Genomic DNA, 18,755 nt, shown 5'->3' on the forward strand with positions numbered 1-18,755 from the left:
TCACTCTCCACTTTCACTTTCATCAAGAAGCTTTTTAGTTCCTCTTCACTTTCTGCCATAAGGGTGGTGTCATCTGCTATCTGAGGTTATTGATATTTCTCCCGGCATCTTGATTCCAGCTTGTGTTTCTTCTAGTCCATTGTTTCTCATGATGTACTCTGCATATAAGTTAAATAAGCAGGGGGACAATATACAGCCTTGACGTACTTATTTTCCTATTTGAAAAACTGTTAGAACTTCACATGGAATAACAGACTGGTTCCAAATAGGAAAAGGAGTACATCAAGACTGTATATTGTCACCCTGCTTATTTAATTTATATGCAGAGTACATCATGAGAAACGCTGGACTGGAAGAAACACAAGCTGGAATCAAGATTGCCAGGAGAAATATCAATAACCTCAGATAGCAGATGACACCACCCTTATGGCAGAAAGTGAAAAGGAGCTAAAGAGCCGTTTGATTAAAGTGAAAGAGGAGAGTTTAAAAGCTGGCTTAAGATTCAAAATTAAAAAGAGTAAGATCATGGCATCCAGTCCCATCATTTCATGGCAAATAGATGGAGAAACAATGGAAATGGTGAAACACTTTTTTTTTTTTTTGAGGGGGCTCCCAAATCTCTGTAGATGAAGACTGCAGTCATGAAATTAAAAGATGCCTGCTCCTTGGAAGAAAAGCTATGACCAAACTTGACAGCATATTAAAAATAAGAGACATTACATTACTGACAATTGTCCATCTAATCAAATCTATGGTTTTTCCAGTGGTCATGTAGGGATGTGAGAGTTGGACTATAAAGAAAACTGAGCACCAAAGAACTGATGCTTTTATACTGTGGTGTTGGAGAAGACTCTTGAGAGTCCCTTAAACTGCAAGGAGATCCAACCAGTCAATCCTAAAGGAAATCAGTCTTGTATATTCATTGGAAAGGCTGATGCTGAAATTGAAACTGAAACTGCAATACTTTTGTCACCTGATATGAAGAACTGACTTATTGAATGCACCTTGATGCTGGGAAAGATTGAGGGCAGGAGGAGAAGGGGACGACATCACCAACTCAAAGGACATGAGTTTGAGCAAGGTCCGGGGGTTGATGGACAGGGAAGCCTGGTGTGCTGCTGTCCACGAGGTCGCAAAGAGTTTGGCATTACTGAATGCCTGAACTGAGTTGAACTGAAGATTAAATTACTAGGTAGAAAACAGGGGACTTCCTTGGTGGTCTTGTGGTTAAGAATGCACCTTGCAATGCAGGGGATGTGGGTTCAATCCCTGATTGGGGACTAACATCCCACATGCAGAGGAGCAACTGAGGCCCCATACTGCAATGAAGAGCCGAAGCAGTGCAATGAGAGATCTCTGTGCCACAGCTAAGACTTGATACAGCCAAATTAACTAATTAATTTTGAAAAAAAGGGATTGGAGAAATAAACATTGTGTGATTCCACTTATATAAAATGTAAGAAGCAGATTTACAGAGGCAGAGTATATTACAAGATATCAGCGGCCGAGCAAAAGGAAGCTGAGGAGTTATTACTTCTTAATGGGTTCAAAGTTTCTGTTTGGAGTAATGAAAATGTTTTGGAAATATACAGCAGTTGCACAATATTTTAAATATAATCAATGCCACGGAGTTGTGTACTTAAAATAGTTAAAGTGCCTTTTTTTTTAATGTAAACACATTTCAGGAATATGGTCTCTGGAGCTTGAATAAAATGCTGTCAAATAAGTGAAAATACTGTCTCAAAATGTTACTGAGAAATAAGAAAAACATAAATAATCACAAAAAGACTTGGTATTGTGTTCCACTACAGGTATGAGGTAAATAAAGGAGCTGTTTGTGTGAATTGTTGACAGAAAAATCAACAGTAAAGGAAACTGAGGAAGAAAGGACAACAGATCATGCTAACTTTTCAAAGTGGTTTTATTATTAATAGACTATAGGTGATGCATGCTGGAACAGCCAGCACCCTCCACAAACTGAATTGAGGCAGCATCAATATTTTCCTTTTACCTGCAACTCAGAGTTTTCTTCTCTTTCTTCACTTCTTCTTTCTGAGCTGTGGGTATTATGAGCTTTCTTTCCAGGTCATTAGAGTTTTCTCACAATTGTCCCTGGATTAAAATAAAAGATGATTTGTACTTCGTTTCCATATATGCATAGGGAAAATATGACTTGATCGATATAACTATTGTTAGGTCTTTGAATAATGTTAAAAAAATAAGCTTCACTTTGGTCAAGTTATTCCAAAGGGAATTTCCAAACTCACCGAGATACTGAAATAAATGTCTGCAAGTTAAATATCTCCCTGGTAAAGTTGTATAGAAATCAGTTAGGAACCATGTTTTGTCTTTGTTTTTATGTTCAGCATAGAATATAAGTGTTATTTAAAGAGAAATAAAGAATAAATAAATGCTGATGGCATCATTTTATTCTCTGAAATATTAAAATAAAACTTGGAAAAGCCTTTTGAATTTGGTTAAGAAAAAAGCTGGACACCTTACCTTAAAGAGCAGGTAAGTTCTATTTTCAGATTTCTTCAAAATTATTTGTATAATGAGACATATTACTACATAGTCATAGAATATACTGGTTAACGTAAGATATGGTACTGTGAAATATTACATGTACCTTAGATTTAAGCCAAATATCTAGTGAGTTGCACATGAGTTAACTTTTCTTTAATCAACTCACAATTAATCACTGTTGCTAGATCAATATGATTTTAGAATTTATTATTTAAATATAATTTAATGATCATTTGTCCTCTGGCTAATGTTTGTTAGAAAACTTTAGCCACGTTTACATTCAGTCAATATTTGAAACTATTGCTCTATCTACCTGGTAACATGGAACATCTCTTTCATGGTTACATATTTTTTTATACAATTCATGTGTGATAACTTACCCTTCCTATGTCGATTGCATAAGGTAATAAACAATGACAGTGATAAACATTTTTTCATAACTTGGGGAATATTAAAGGGAACCAAGTAAAGCAGAAAGTCAGTGACTTATATTTCAGTTAAAGATACAAAAAATCTGTTAAAGAAAACCTCAAGAAGTACAGAGTATGTTAAATCACTCTGCTTTTACTTTCTATCAATTGCCTGAATGTGCCATATTTGTAGCTTGAGTTTCTCATTCCTGTATTAACACCACTTATTCTATTACATTTCAGCCAAGATAGAGCTTTTATTAAAATAGAAAGTTAATAAAGTTGATCTGAATAATTATTCAGAATAAATGAAAGAGTGATGAATAGAGCATGGTCAGATTTAGTTCTGTACATTTTGGAGATCACCCAGGCTGGAGACAACCAGGGTGTTAGGGCAAATGACTGAGTTTTAATGTATAAGACTACTCTTAAGGGTCTAGTCTCCACAGTAAGCCAAATGAGTGAGAAATGGGGTAAGGTTACAGGGATGGGTTTATGTGACCTTCAAATGATTTTTGCTAGTAGACAGAAAACTAGTGAACATTAGAGGAGCAATTCTAAGTTGATCTTTCCGAGTCTCTATCATTCTGAAGTAAATATGACTATAAGATTCTGTGTTTCTATGTCTCTTAAATACATGACAAAACAATTATATTGACAATGACATAATTAAAATGAATTTTCATTTCATTCTATCAAATATTGAAATAAAAATTATTTATTTGACAAATACATACTGAACACTTAAGATAATCAAAGTATAGAGTGAGGATATAATGAGAAACTAACATAATTAATAATTTAATTCATGATGAGACAAAGTGCCCTATAATTGATTAAATGAGGAATGCATTGTATAATCAAATACATCAAATTCTTCATAATTCATCCTTTCATTATCCAGTCACAATCTTATTATGGAAGATCTAGGTAACTAACTTACTAAATGATAATTTCAGTAAAGTCTCCTAGGTGATTTTAGTCTTTTTTCCACCTAGTACAACTCCTGGCACATTGTAATTGATAACTAATTAATAATTTGAGTTTTATTTTCCTTTATTCAGAGATTAAACAATTAAGGTGGCTCAGAAAGTTTACATAATCTGTTCCAAATTCAAGCAGTCACTATTCAACACAGATCTGAATGGCATACATTTTGTTTGGTTTTGTTTTTCATTATGTCCAGGTCAGGGAGAAAATGAGGCACTGGCCCTAACTCTCACCAAGATAAGATTTTTTAAGAGAGATAAGCTAAAGCATTTAACAGTATCTGACAATAATTAGGTAAAAATATGAAGCAAGGTAGGTAGTTCTAAGAACCATGAAACAGAATATTTGAGTAACCATGGCATCCTGGACTGTAGTTAGTGAGCTCTGCCTGGGAGTAGCAGGAGTTTAATACATTGTGATAAAACTGAACAAAGATTGATTTGGAACTGCTGGTCCAGCCTCACTGCTTCATGGAATCATTAGGAATTTCAGAGAAGAATACTTAAGTTTGAACTAGAAATGATAGATTTCCATATACCTGGATTGGATAAAGGGAACTTAATGGCTCAGACGGTGAAGCGTCTGTCTACAATGTGGGAGACCTGGGTTCAATCCCTGGGTTGGGAAGGAAATGGCAGTCCATTCCAGTACTACTTCCTGGAAAATCCCATGGACAGAGGAGCCTGGTAGGCTACATGTAGTCCATGGGGTCGCAAAGAGTCGGACACGACTGAGCGACTTCACTTCAAAGGATCGAAAGTAAAGGAGAGCTTGAGGAGTTGTGCTTCCTTTTGAGACTGGGTCAGTTAATCTTATAAGAGATAAGAGAGAGAATAGCCTGGAGAGGAGTTTTAAATTTATTCTGATATGTTTGGAAAATAATAGTCATCAACAACCAGCTGCTGACTCCTCAAAATTTATGTCAGAATCATGGACAAAAACTTCGGGTCCAGCAGAGACCTTTAAAGATTTGGATTAACTCCCATTGCTTATTGATGTCTAAACTGAAATACAAAATAGGGATGTGGCATACTCATGGTAACAAGTTAGAAAATAGTGCAATGAGATGAAGGGGACAACATTTTGTTTAGTTTTCCAAATAGTCCAGTATTTTAAATAATATCTTCTGTTAAGATGATATAATATTTATGTTTTAAAATATGAAAATGGAAAATGATGTTTGTAGACATATGAATCATATTTTTTATTTTCATAGAAATAATTGTAAATAGGGAAAATGCTTTCAAATTGTTTAGGAATATAGGTTATAGTTTTTGAGTCAGGCATTATACAATGTTTATATTTTAAAAAGTAAATTTTATAGGTATTTTCACATATTTTTCACGTCTTTTACATTTTCACATCTCTTTCTAATTGACTAGGTTGAGTGCATTTACATTATAATAATTTAAAAAATAATTATCAATTTTGCCTGAAATATTCAAGTATTGGTAAGACAAAAGAATCTGCATTTTAAAAGCTTCTGTTTACTTTCTCAACAATTCATAATAATTTCATTGATTTTCCAGTTTAGTCTGCAAGCACATTTACCAAAATGGCATTTACATTGTCTTTTTCAAATATAATTTGGCCTGTTATCTGATAAAGAATCTCACATAGGCAGGATTTTAGACATACTGTAAAGGGGAAAAAAGGTTGAGAAAATGTAAGTAAACTGATTAGTTCATGCAGCAAGTCAAGTATTATGTAAAGAATAATTTGTGATTCAAGATTTAATTTACATTGTTTCCCACCAAATCAGAAGAATATAATTTAGGGGAGAAGTTAAAATAGAGCATTCAGTTCAGTTCCGTCCAGTCGCTCAGTCGTGTCCGACTTTGCAACCCCATGAATTGCAGCATGCCAGGCTTCCCTGTCCATCACCAACTCCCGGAGTTCACCCAAACCCATTTCCATTGAATCAGTGATGCCATCCAGACATCTCATCCTCTGTTGTCCCCTTCTCCTCCTGCCCCCAGTCCCTCCCAGCATCAGAGTCTTTTCCAATGAGTCAACTCTTTGCAGGAGGTGGCCAAAGTATTGGAGTTTCAGCTTTGGCATCAGTCCTTCTAAAGAACATCCAAGACTGATCTCCTCTAGAATGGACTGGTTGGATCTCCTTGCAGTCCAAGGGACTCTCAAGAGTCTTCTCCAACACCACAGTTCAAAAGCATCAATTCTTCGTCACTCAGCTTTCTTCACAGTCTAACTCTCACATCCATACATGATTACTGGAAAAACCATAGCCTTGACTAGACTGGCCTTTGTTGGCAAAGTAATGTTTCTGCTTTTGAATATGCTATCTAGGTTGGTCATAACTTTTCTTTCAAGAAGTAAGCATCTTTTAATTTCATGGCTGAAGTCACCATCTGCAGTGATTTTGGAGCTCAAAAAAAGAGTCTGACACTGTTTCCACTGTTTCCCCATCTATTTGCTATGAAGTGATGGGACCAGATGCCATGATCTTAGTTTTCCAAATGTTGAGCTTTAAGCCAACTTTTTCACTCTCCTCTTTCACTTTCATCAAGAAGCTTTTTAGTTCCTCTTCACTTTCTGCCATAAGGGTGGTGTTATCTGTATATCTGAGGTTATTGATATTTCTCCCGGCAATCTTGATTCCAGCCTGTGCTTAAATTATTGAGAATAATTTTAAAAGCCTAAAATGTATTTGAGAGTTGAATGAGATGGCTTATTTGATAACTACAAATATCCCCTCTTCTCTATTCAGTATGATACATATTTAAATGTCATTTTGTGGCCATTGATGATGACTCTCATACACTATATAGATTTGCAGTTTAACTCTTCCAAACCCCATTTTTTTTGTACACAGGTTTGAATGGTAATTTCTCTGTAAATGAAAAAGAAGGAGAGGAACATTACAGATTTGAAAATAAATTGTGAATATATTGGTTCTGAAGTTTGGAGTAAATTAAATACAATATTTTAAATACCAAAGTCCTGTGTTTTATATAGCTGAAGTAAATTTTAGTGTGATTTAGTGGAATGATTAGTTCTCTGTAGTTTTCCCTAGTCTATCTTTCTTGAACTTCTACCAGTAGAAAGGTATTGGTTTAGTTAAAGATGTGATAGTTATAAATACATTATTATAGCTGGCCTTACATTACTTTATAGTAGTGACTAGGAGGTGAAGGAGGTAAAAATAACAGAAATGAGAGAGAGAAAAGCCAGCCTGAGATACTAAGACATGTGATATAGGAACAGAAAGAATTAAACATTTACAGGATGACTGATTATTAGAAAGAGTTGAACAGTACATCAGTTAGAAAGAAACCAATTTGTGCAAGTGAATAAGACACTAAAATTTTAAGTGACTAAAATTCAAGTGAAACTTAGTATCCTCAAATGCTTTACTGAATATCTAAAACACATATTTTTAAAGTTTGAGATGATATCTTTTGAAAAAACAGAGGTAATTATACTTTGCTTGCTATCCCTTTGTGTGACTATAAAATATAATATTTTATCTATAAATTAAGCACATTTGTAAATTAGGCACAAAATAAATATAGCTGATTTTGGCCATGTATATATACCTCATGATTCAAAATTTGTTTTTATTTTTTTCTATTTATCACATTTCCAGCTAGCATGGATGGAAGGAAATTTTTCACATATAACATTATCCACATATTATATCTCATATATTTGTGCCTTTTTATTTTCTCTCAAGGTTTCATTTCTGTTTCTATTTTCTCAATAAATAATAGTGAGGCTAGGAAAGAGATGACTGATTTTTTTTTCTAAATTACCATTTCTTAAATTCTACCAGGGCATAATATCCAGTTATGGTTGATAATACATGCTAATAGAATTGTTATGTAAATATACTGCATTCCACAGTGTTAGTTTTCAAATCAAGTATCAAAGTTGTTTATGAGGAATTAATATTTTCCTCATAAACAAAAAGAACGTAAGGAAAGCTTTTTAAAATAAAAGAAATTTTTTTTTCTTCAAGTTTTGAACACTTTCTATTATAAAATGCCCCATGCTGCAGTCCATGGGGTCACAAAGAGTTGGATCAGACACAGACTGAGTGACTGAACTGAACTGAACTGAACTGATGACAAGGAATACTATGCATCATTATATTTACATATTTATAAAGACTGAAAACTAATTGCAGGTGGCTACAAACCGCTCTGAGTCATGGAAAATAGGAATAACATCACAGAATTTATTCTCTTAGGACTTTCTCAGAAAAAGGAAATTGAAATTCACTGTGTTTTTGTTTGTTTGTTTTGTTTTGTTTTGTTTTGCTGTTCTTACTTTGTTACATTGCAGTTCTGATCGGAAACCTACTTGTCATGATTTCTATCGCCTCCAGTCAATTTATGAAGCAGCCCATGTATTTCTTCCTGAGTCACTTCTCCCTCACAGACCTTTGTTACACCTCCATTATGACCCCCAAGTTAATTGCTGACTTGCTGGCAGCAAAGAAGACCATTTCCTGCCATGGCTGCATGACACAGCTCTTAACCATGCACTTCTTTGGGGGAGTCGAGGTCTTCATCCTCACGGGAATGGCCTATGATCACTATGTGGACACCTGCAAGCCTCTGTGCTGCACTCTGATCCTGACCAGATAGAAATGCGTTGCAATGATCGCTGCTTCCTGCGCTAGGGGCTTCCTGCATTCCTTCAGTCAGTTTCTCCTGGCCATCTTTTTACCCTACTGCAGCCCCAACAAAACAGATCATTACTTCTGTGATGTGTATCCTTTGCTGAAACTGGCCTGCACTGACACCACCACAATCGGTCTCCTTGTCATCGCCAATTCGGGCCTCATGGGCCTGGTGATTTTTGTGGTCTTGTTGCTATCCTATGGTGTGATGTTATAAACTGTCAGGTCCTACTCTGCAGAGAATTGCCACAAAGCTCTCTCCACCTGCAGTTCCCACATCACTGTGGTGGTCCTCTTTTTTGCTCCTTTATTCTTCATTTATGTTGGACCAGGAACTACTTTCAGTTCAGTTCAGTTCAGTAGCTCAGTCGTGTCTGACTCTTTGGGACCTCATGAATTGCAGCATGCCAGGCCAGCAACTACTTTACCAGAAGACAAAGTGTTCCCTCTTTTATCCTATCATTGCTCCCATGTTCAACCATCTAATCTACACACTGAGAAACATAGAAATGAAAAAATGCCATAAAGAAACTCTGGTGCCATATCACAGTAAGAAAGGAAATGAACTAAAACATACCTCTGATTTTCACCACTGAACTTGTTGAATTTTATATACTGAAAACTTTAAAATGTATAATGCTTGCCTATGTTTTTTGTTTTGTTTTAGCAACATATAGATTCAAATATGAACAAGAGCTTACAACTCCCTGGATTTATCCAGACTCTTTGCCGTACTCTTTTCTAGTTTTCTTGTCTTCTTATTTATAGCTCCTCTTCCCCTCTGATCTTTTGGTTCTGTAATCAGTTTAGATATTTAGCAATAGACTATCAAAGGTATCATGTAATACAAATCAACACTGAAAACACATATTGCCCATTTTGTATGTGACTTTAATCAATAAAGCCAATTCCAGGTAGCAATGATTTAGAAGATAATTCCAACATTTACTTGCATCGTTTAAAGAATATTCTAAATGGCCAAATTTTGGACCTGCAACTCTATTTCTTAAAAATATAGCTTTCTACTCTGATAATTTTGTAGCCAGTGGCATCTGGAGCTTCTTATGTGTCCAACACTGGTACTCTTTTCTTTTGAAATTCCAGTACTTTGGCCACCTCATGTGAAGTGTTGGCTCATTGGAAAAGACTCTGATGCTGGGAGGGATTGAGGGCAGGAGGAGAAGGGGGTGACAGAGGATGAGATGGTTGGATGGCATCACTGACTCGATTGACATGGGTTTGGATGGATTCTGGGAATTGGTGATGGACAGAGAGTCCTGGCATGCTGTGGTTCATGGGATCACAAAGAGTTGGACACGACTGAGCAACTGAACTGAACTGAACTGAAGGAACTGTCTCTCCCAACTCTGTCCGTGTAAACATGAACTGCAACTCTGGCTAAGACCAGCACCTGATAGTGTATATTTGTTACAGGTATCTCTTCGGGATCCAGAATTGCTTACTAACTATAAGGACGAGGACATATGCTCAACAAACCATCCATCAAGTGATAATAGCCCAGCACACAGTCTTGTGAAGATATGTGCAGGACTGAAAATACTGCTTGGCCATACAGTATGTGCTCAGTTAGTATGAGCTATTTTATTGCCCAGTCTCCTGTTATGTATCAGAAATGTAACCATTCTGATAATAACTTTCCTTTGGAGTGGTGAGGGTGTGAGAATGGGACTTATATTAATGTCATTTTCCGACTAGGTTTCCCTGGTGGCTCAGACAGTAAAGAATCCACTTGCAATGTGGGAGACCTGGGTTTGATTTGCTTGAATGAGAATTTGTTTTCAAGTTGTAGAGAGAGCCATGCTAGATACAAAATGAGTTGTCAGTGTTGAGAATTCTCAAAATGGGTGCACGATTCAAAAATAAAAATAGCATAGTTCTATGACTGTTTTAAATGCCTAGCAAACAGCCTAAAATAAGTGCTAGAAATTCTTGCAAAAACATCTTAACATATTTGCTTGTTGTTTTAAACCTAGCTCTTGACAGCTATCCTAAAGCTCCTGGATAGGGCATACACAGTATACACATCAGAGAACATAACAGAGCAGGAAAGTGAAAGATCACCTTCTGGTGTGAAATAAGGAGGGGTTTTAAGAAGAAAGCCAGCCAACCCTCAAAGTTTCCCTCTGCTTCAGAAGCCCTATCTTCCATCCAACCACACTTGTATTATTGAAAAATAAAACTTCAAAAATTAACACAAATTTTTTCTGTTTTATTTCTACTCTTGGAATAAAAGTTGTGAATATGGATTACTAAAATAATTGGAGACTGCAGCAACACAGATGGACCCAGAAATTATCTTACTAAGTAAAGTAAGACAGAGAAAACCAAATATATGCAATCACTTGTATGTGGAATCTAAAAAAAAAAAAATTACACAGATGGACTTATTTACAAAACAGTAGCTGACTCACAGAAGCAGAAAACAAATTTATGGTTACCAAAAGGAAAAGGGCAGAGAAGGGATTAATTAGGAGTTTGGAATTAACAGAATCAGACTATGACCTATAAAATAGATAAACAACAATGATCTATTGTATAGCACAGGGAACTATACTCAATATCTTGTAATAACCTATAATGAAAGTAATGAGATGGAAAATATACATGCATATAAACACACATATATATGAGTTGAATCACCTGACTATATACATGAAACCAGCACAATATATTAAATAGACTGCAGTTTAATAAAACAAACAAACATGTCATTTTCAATATCAATTATTAACTAGGGAATTCCTTCACTTTTGCACTTTGATCTCTCTTCTCAGCTTCTCAAGAACATCAGCCATATTTCTCTCTCCAGCTGGATCATTAATAGCATGTGAAATATCAAGAAATGATGATGAGATTCTTTGTAATTTAGTGAATGATTTTACCAGTTCTTGCATTCAGGTTATTATCCACCTTTCATTAACTTTGGCTAAAATATTTTGCAAGTCAAAATAGAGAAGTTGATTCACACAAAATAATACCAATGCTAACAATATCTGGCCATAGAAATTCAAATTGTGTCAGGAAAAACGCAATTAATGATAGCCCTTTGTATATTTGACTAGTTTTGCATAAACTTATAAATTCATTTTAGCACCACTTAATGACTATAAATATGTGGGGAACTCTTGTCTGAACCAATGGTAACATCTTAGTGGTTTCTAAATTAAATATTAATTATAATTTCAATAGAATCTTTGACATGTTCATTCAACATTTGTATAAAAACAAAAATATGTTCTCTCTTAAAATGCATCATTTGACAAATGATAAGCTTTAAAGAAACTATAGAAATATATCCATTCATAGATACCCACTGACTGTTTAAAAAAATTTAGTGATACATGAAAAGATCTTAGAAACTTTCAGACAGACAATAAAGACAAAGTAAATTTTTTTAGAAGATGAATTCAGTTGTATGATTTCAGCTTTGGAACATATGTAAATACTACATTTTCAGGAACAAAACGGATGAGAAAATATGATTGTCTTATGGAATTACATAAAGTAAAGTTCAAGAAACAACTAAATAATAAATATCTGTATAACATTAAAAAGTCAAAGATTTACAACTGAGTAAAACTTCTATAAATTAAAATGAAAAGACCCACAGCTTCCCATTCATTTATTTTAAATATACTATTTGTAATTATACATTTGTTTGTTTGTTTGTTTCCTTTTCTGTCTCCTTCTTCAGTCTCCAGCCTCATTGAGGGTTTTGTTCACCACAGAGCATTTTCTAGGGCTTCCCTGGTGGCTTTGTTGTAAAGAACCCACCTGCCAATGCAGGAGATGTGAGTTTGATCCCTGGCTCAATAAATTCCCTTGGAGAAGGAAATGCAACCCACTCCAGAATTCTTGCCTGCAAAATTGCATGGACAGAGGAGTCTGGTGGGCTACATTCCATGGGATTGCAAAAGATTTGGACATGACTTAGCAGCTAAACAACAGCAAATGCATTCTCCATAGTAAGGTTTACCCAATCAGACCTTCTAGAAGTAAGAAATAGTAAACATTTTATATGAATGAATTTATGAAACCATTTTATGTTTCTGTTATAGTTCTTTTAAAAATAAATTTTATACAAATACATATGGAAAATTCAATCAGAAAAAGCACGTCATTTTAGTAATGAGTTAGCCATGCAAAGATAAATTGGGAAATTATCTGTGCATCTGACAAGAGAACCCATGGGGGCATGCGAGATTCCACCCCACAAAACAAACAAACAAACAAACAAACAAACAAAAACCACTCTAAAGCATAGGAGAATTTTCTGGGCATCACCTAGAAACTGTAATGCCCTAAGAAAAAAATTATTCCCCCCTAGGGAAAATTCAATCTTAAGTCCTAGGTCTACTCTCTGAACCTTTAATTCTGGCCGTAGGGTTCTCAGTATTTCCCATGGCAGCTCACTTCAGCCTCCCTCAGCTAGCTGACTTTGCCCTGTCCTGACAAATGGGCATTATATACAGCATTCCTTACATTCACCACGTCCCATGTCTAATTGTAGTGTCTTGGATGTTGATGCAATAGGGAAATGTAATTAAGGACTTTGGCATATTTATTTATTAGGTAGAAATTGAGAAACTGAAGCTATGGTTTACATCTTTGGCAAAGTATACTGATGGGAAATTTTTAAATCTTCAGAGATATTGAGACCTATTCTATATTAAACATTTTTCAGAATTCTCCTTAAATGCTAATTCAACATCAAAAAGAATAATACATATGTACATACATATATAAATACTTATATATTCAAATTTTCTATAGAGGCAAAGGCAGAATATCAGAGACACATTTATTTTTTAGAAATGGAAAAATTTTGTGCTAAAAGTATCTCAAAGTTAGTTCAATTTGCCAAATATATCCCTATCAGTGGAACTCATGAGTTCTCTTATAAGATGTTATGCAATTAGAAATGGAATGCTGCATGGAAATGGTAATTTTTAAAATTCTGACTTCATTTTAGGTGTGAGGCCTCATAAGAAATCTGTCTGATGAGTTAAGCAGCTGGTAAGTTAAATCCAGTTCCTAATTATACTGGTGACTTTCCTTAAAATGAATATTTGAATCATTCTGATTTTATTTATGATCTAAGCATTCTAACAAAACTTTGAAAAATTCCAAAATCTTTAAAATGCTACTTTTACTATTTGCGGAAACATTCTGTTTTCAATTATCATGAATTGTGATTTGCACGTGAGCTCTTAAAGTTATCAGTGCTATATCTCTCAGCAACTATCAAAATATTACTAGATTTACTTATCTTTTTAATATTTCATAAATTTTATTAATAGTTAGCCGTTTGGATTCCATGATGGAAAAAAGTTGAATATGAAGAAGAATGGAGTGGCCCAGAAGATAAGTGGACAGTATTGCCATGAAGAAACCAAATATTAATGGCATTGAAACATGTATACTATCATGTAAGAATCGAATCACCAGTCTATGTCCAATGCAGGATACAGCATGCTTGGTGCTGGTGCACGGGGATGTCCCAGAGGGATGTTGTGGGGAGGGAGGTGGGAGGGGGGTTCATGTTTGGGATCACATGTACACCCGTGGTGGATTCATGTCAATGTATGGCAAAACCAATACAGTACTGTAAAGTAAAATAAAGTAAAAATAAAAATTTAAAGAAATAAAAAAATAAAAACATTAAAAAAAAAACAAAAACAAATCAAATCAAAACACCAGTATGCTTCTAAAATTATGCAGAAGCAAAAATGAATGATGAATTTTTCTAACAACCTACTTGAATGGATAGTAATTAAGTGGTAGACTTCTTTTTCCTATGTTTAGATAATGAGTTTTTTGAAATGAAGAAAAACGTGAGGGAAATACAAACGTCTGTCTAATTTGGGTAGGGTTAATTAGTTTGCAAAGAAAGAAAGCAAAAGTATTAAATGACTGAAATACGCAGAACATTTAGAAATGTGGGGAAGTCAGCGCAATCCAGACCAGAGGGAAAGATTTTGCTTAATGATAGAATGTTTCTCTGTAAACTACAGCCTTCAGGTAAGAAATAGCAGATTGTTTACGGCAGGGAATCTATGCTATGTCTTATCTATCTATCTTTATTCCATGTTACAATATTACATATTTTAAATAAGTTCAAATGTATAGTAAGAATAATACAATATATCCATTGATATGACAAACATAATGTCAACGACAATGAATGTTTACTAAATGTTTTTTCTTAATATATACCAGTGTCTGTCCTAAGGGCTTCCCTGCTGGCTCAGCTGGTAAAGAATCCACCAGCAATGCGGGAGACCTGGGTTCGATCCCTGGGTTGGGAAAATACCCTGGAGAAAGGAATAGCTATCCACTCCAGTATTCTGGCCTGGAAAATTCCATGGACTGTATAGTTCATGGGGTCACAAAGTGTGGGACATGACTGAGTCACTTTCACTTTCACTTTCACTTTCTGTCCTAGTGAAAGTCGCTCAGTCATGTCCAACTCTTTGCATCCTAAGCTATTACATAAGACCTCAGAGTTAATTACAGTATTGCTCATTTTATAGATGAAGAAGTTGAGGTTACATATTTTGTCTATGATTATGATCCAAGAGAATTTTGGAGCTGGTGTCTCATTCTATGTAGGTCCAGAACTTATAACCTTAATTGCTAGAATCTACTACTATTTGAATAGTTAAAGGACTGCCTAAATTTATAACACTATGGGGGTTTCAAGAGGAAGGAGGTGAAACTAGCATGTTGAGCATCAAGTTCTGTATATGTAAGCTTATTTACATTCCACAATAGTCCTGTAAATTAAGCAATGCATGGTTATTTTAAGGAAGAAGGACAAAGTGTTAAAGAAGGTGAAGACTCCTGAATTTGAGTATCAGAGCTGTGTGCTGAACTCAGGTCTACCTCCATAGTTTCTGATATTAATATTAATAATATTTCTTATATTGTTCAGGGAAGGATAGTACAATATGCAATTCCTGTGCTGGTGTACTTACATTTTCTCTGGGGCCTTGATCTTGTATTTAGTAATTATGTGTTACTAGCTCAGTTGTGTCTGACTTTTTGTGACTCCATGGACTATATATAGCCCACCAGGCTACTCTGTCCATGGACTTCTCTAGGCAAACTTATTTACTGAAGTGTGTAGCCATTCCCTTCTCCAGGAGATCTTCCCAACACAGGGACTGAACCTTGATCTCCTTCATTGCAAGCAGATTTTTACCATTGGAGCCACCAGGGAAGTCCTTAGTAATTGTAGAGGATGGCCAACAATTATTCAATGTATAGTACTTTCCAGATATGCTTTAAGAAATTTCATATTTAGTAATTTTTTAATTTAAAAATAGCATATAAAGAGATATTTACCTCAGTTTTACAGTAAACAGGCAAAGGAACTGTAATGAAATAACCATTTGCTGATACTGTATTTTTTTTTTTTTATAGTTTCAATATATCAAGCAGAGAAGGGAAGGCAGGAGAGAGGTGGACAGATATCTTCCCCAACTTAATGGAGAATCAGAAGTCACACAGTATTGGAATCTAGAGAGATCTTCAGACACTATCTTTTCTCTTATTTTATGAGTGGGAGCCTGGGATCCTAGGGAATGAAGAAGTAAACAACAGAATGAGAGGAAAAAACTAGATATTTTGTCTATTCATATAGTGTATTTACCAGATGGTTAGCTGAATGAAGGTAAAAGTGTTTCTATTTTAGAAAATTCAAAACATTCTTTTATATAGTCTTGCAGATTGTGTGGGTGAATTCTCTAAGGAATTAAGGGAAGAAGAGCTACATTGTGTTTACTGTATTGTGTTTGGGAGAAACTATTTTGGAATTAAAGAAGCCCATTTTTTCTATATTTCCAACCTACGAAACTATAAGATGTAACTCAAATAGCTTCTGAAAGTAAATTTATCTTGAAAGAGGAAATAATCTTGCAAGAGAAATGTAGGCAAATAGAAAAAGCAAATTTGTAGATACATTAACCTATAGATGTTACAAATAAAGTTTAAGAAATAGAAAAGTTTCATGGAGTATTTCACATGATGGAAATATTTCCTTTTATAAATCAACTCATGTACACCGGTGGCTGATTCATGTCAATGTATGGCAAAACCAATACAGTATTGTAAAGCAAAATAAAGTAAAAATAAAAATTAAAAAAAACACACACAGATTATGAGTCCACTCATAAAAATGATTTGTTCTTCAGTTTTATCATGAATTACTTGACTAATGGATGATTCCTTATTTCTTTTATTATTCCTTCAAAACTATAGCACATTGTTTGCTTTCCACTTTTCCTTTTTTAATTTAATTTATATTTATTTAGCATTGGCTATGTGCCAAGCACTGTAAATCCCACCCATACATCCTACACCAATTTTGTGATTTCATTTGAAACCATTTAATCAAGCAAATTCTGTAGTTACTTCTATTTTACATCCTACATGGGCATATTATATGTCACCCTATTTAACACTATTAAGATTATCTCTTCTTTCATTCTTGACAAATATTTCTTGTTTCCTCACAAAATAATTTAAATTATATAAAAACTGGAACTTTCTCTAATTTGCCACTGTATTCTTAGCTCTTAGAAGAACATTAATACTAGATATTCAAAAGAGTTCTATTAAATGAAAGTGATTTGAGTGGGTCTCAAAATAGCATGTCTTTAAAAGGCATTGGTGCCATTTTAAGTAGATATTAGGTTTCCATTTTCTCATCATTGATTCGTTTCATTACCTTTATCATTTCAGATAATTTTCTTGAACATCATCAAATCATGGAAGATAGAAATAATGTTACTGAATTTATTCTCTTGGGACTTTCTATGGACAAGAAAGTCCAGATCCTCTGCTTTTATATTTCTTACTCTGTTACCTGGCTATTTGGTTGAGGAATTTGATCATGATTTCTATTACATGCAGTCAGCTAATCACCCAGCCCATGTACTTCTTCCTTAACTACCTTGCACTCTCAGATCTCTTCTACACCTCCACTGTGACACCCAAACTCACGACTGACTTACTGATGGGGAAAAAATTCACATCTTATAAAAACTGCATGACACAGCTTTTCAACACACACTTTTTGCGGGGATTGAGGTCTTCATCCTCACAGCGATGGCCTATGACCGCTATGTGGCCATCTGCAAACCTCTCCACTATGCCATCATCATGAACAGGCAAAGACATAACTCAATTCTCATAACATCATGTACAGGGGGACTTCTTCATTCTCTTGGTCTCTTTCTTCTTGCGATTGTTTTACCTTTCTGTGGCCCCAATGAAATAGATCACTATTTTTGTGATGCATATCCTTTGTTGAAACTAGCCTGCGCTGATACACACAAAATTGGCTTTTTTGTCATTGCCAATTCTGGCTTGATGAGACTGGTGATCTTTGTGGTTTTGATGGCCTCCTACATTTTGATTTTGTATAACATGCACACATATCCTGCAGAAAGCTGTCATAAAGCACTTTCCACCTGTAGTTCCCACATCAGAGTCATGATACTCTTTTCTCACCTGCCATCTTTGTTTACATTAGACCTGTCACAACACTACTAGAAGATAAGGTGTTTACACTCTTCTACACAATTATTGTCCACATGTTAAACCTGCTTATCTACACACTTAAAAACATGGAGATGAAAAATTCCATAAGAAGAGTTTGGTGCAATAAAATATTCTGGGAAGGGAGGTTAATGACTTGAAGGTCATTCGTTTTTGATGCCAGTAACTGTTTTCTCATCACTCCCTTTGTTGCTGATTCTCTCCTGTTAATGGGAAAATCAGTCAAAATGTGTAAAAGCCAAGCCTTCAACAATAGCTTACCTTCAGTGGTTCCTTCTTTATTTTTTACTCAATGTGTTTTCCTTGATTTCACTTATAATCCCCTCTGTTAAAAGAAAGAAAAAAGAAAACTTTTTACAGGTAAAAACACATTGAAAAATCTGGAGAAAGAGTGATACTGCCATTATTGATGGCTAAACCTGGGGGAGACCTAGCCCTCAAAATACTTGGCCTCAAGGTATAAAAGGTAAAAATATGTTAAAAGGTCAAAGACAGTTAAAGAATCCGCCTGCTAATGCATGAGACACAGGTTCGATCCATGGGCCAGGAAGATCCCCTGGGGAAGGAAATGTCTAACCACTCCAGTGTTTTCTGCCTGG

At 35.0% G+C, this 18,755-nt stretch overlaps 2 pseudogenes; both read left to right on the forward strand.

The window, feature by feature from the left end:
* The first annotated feature begins 8,096 nt into the window (after positions 1–8,096).
* On the forward strand, positions 8,097–9,141 carry LOC128060336 (olfactory receptor 4P4-like; annotated as a pseudogene).
* Positions 9,142–17,363: 8,222 nt separating this feature from the next.
* On the forward strand, positions 17,364–18,296 carry LOC128043791 (olfactory receptor 4P4-like; annotated as a pseudogene).
* The last annotated feature ends 459 nt before the right edge of the window (positions 18,297–18,755 follow it).

This window comes from Budorcas taxicolor, chromosome 2 (assembly GCF_023091745.1).
Source record: "Budorcas taxicolor isolate Tak-1 chromosome 2, Takin1.1, whole genome shotgun sequence".
Taxonomy (NCBI): Eukaryota; Metazoa; Chordata; class Mammalia; order Artiodactyla; family Bovidae; genus Budorcas; species Budorcas taxicolor.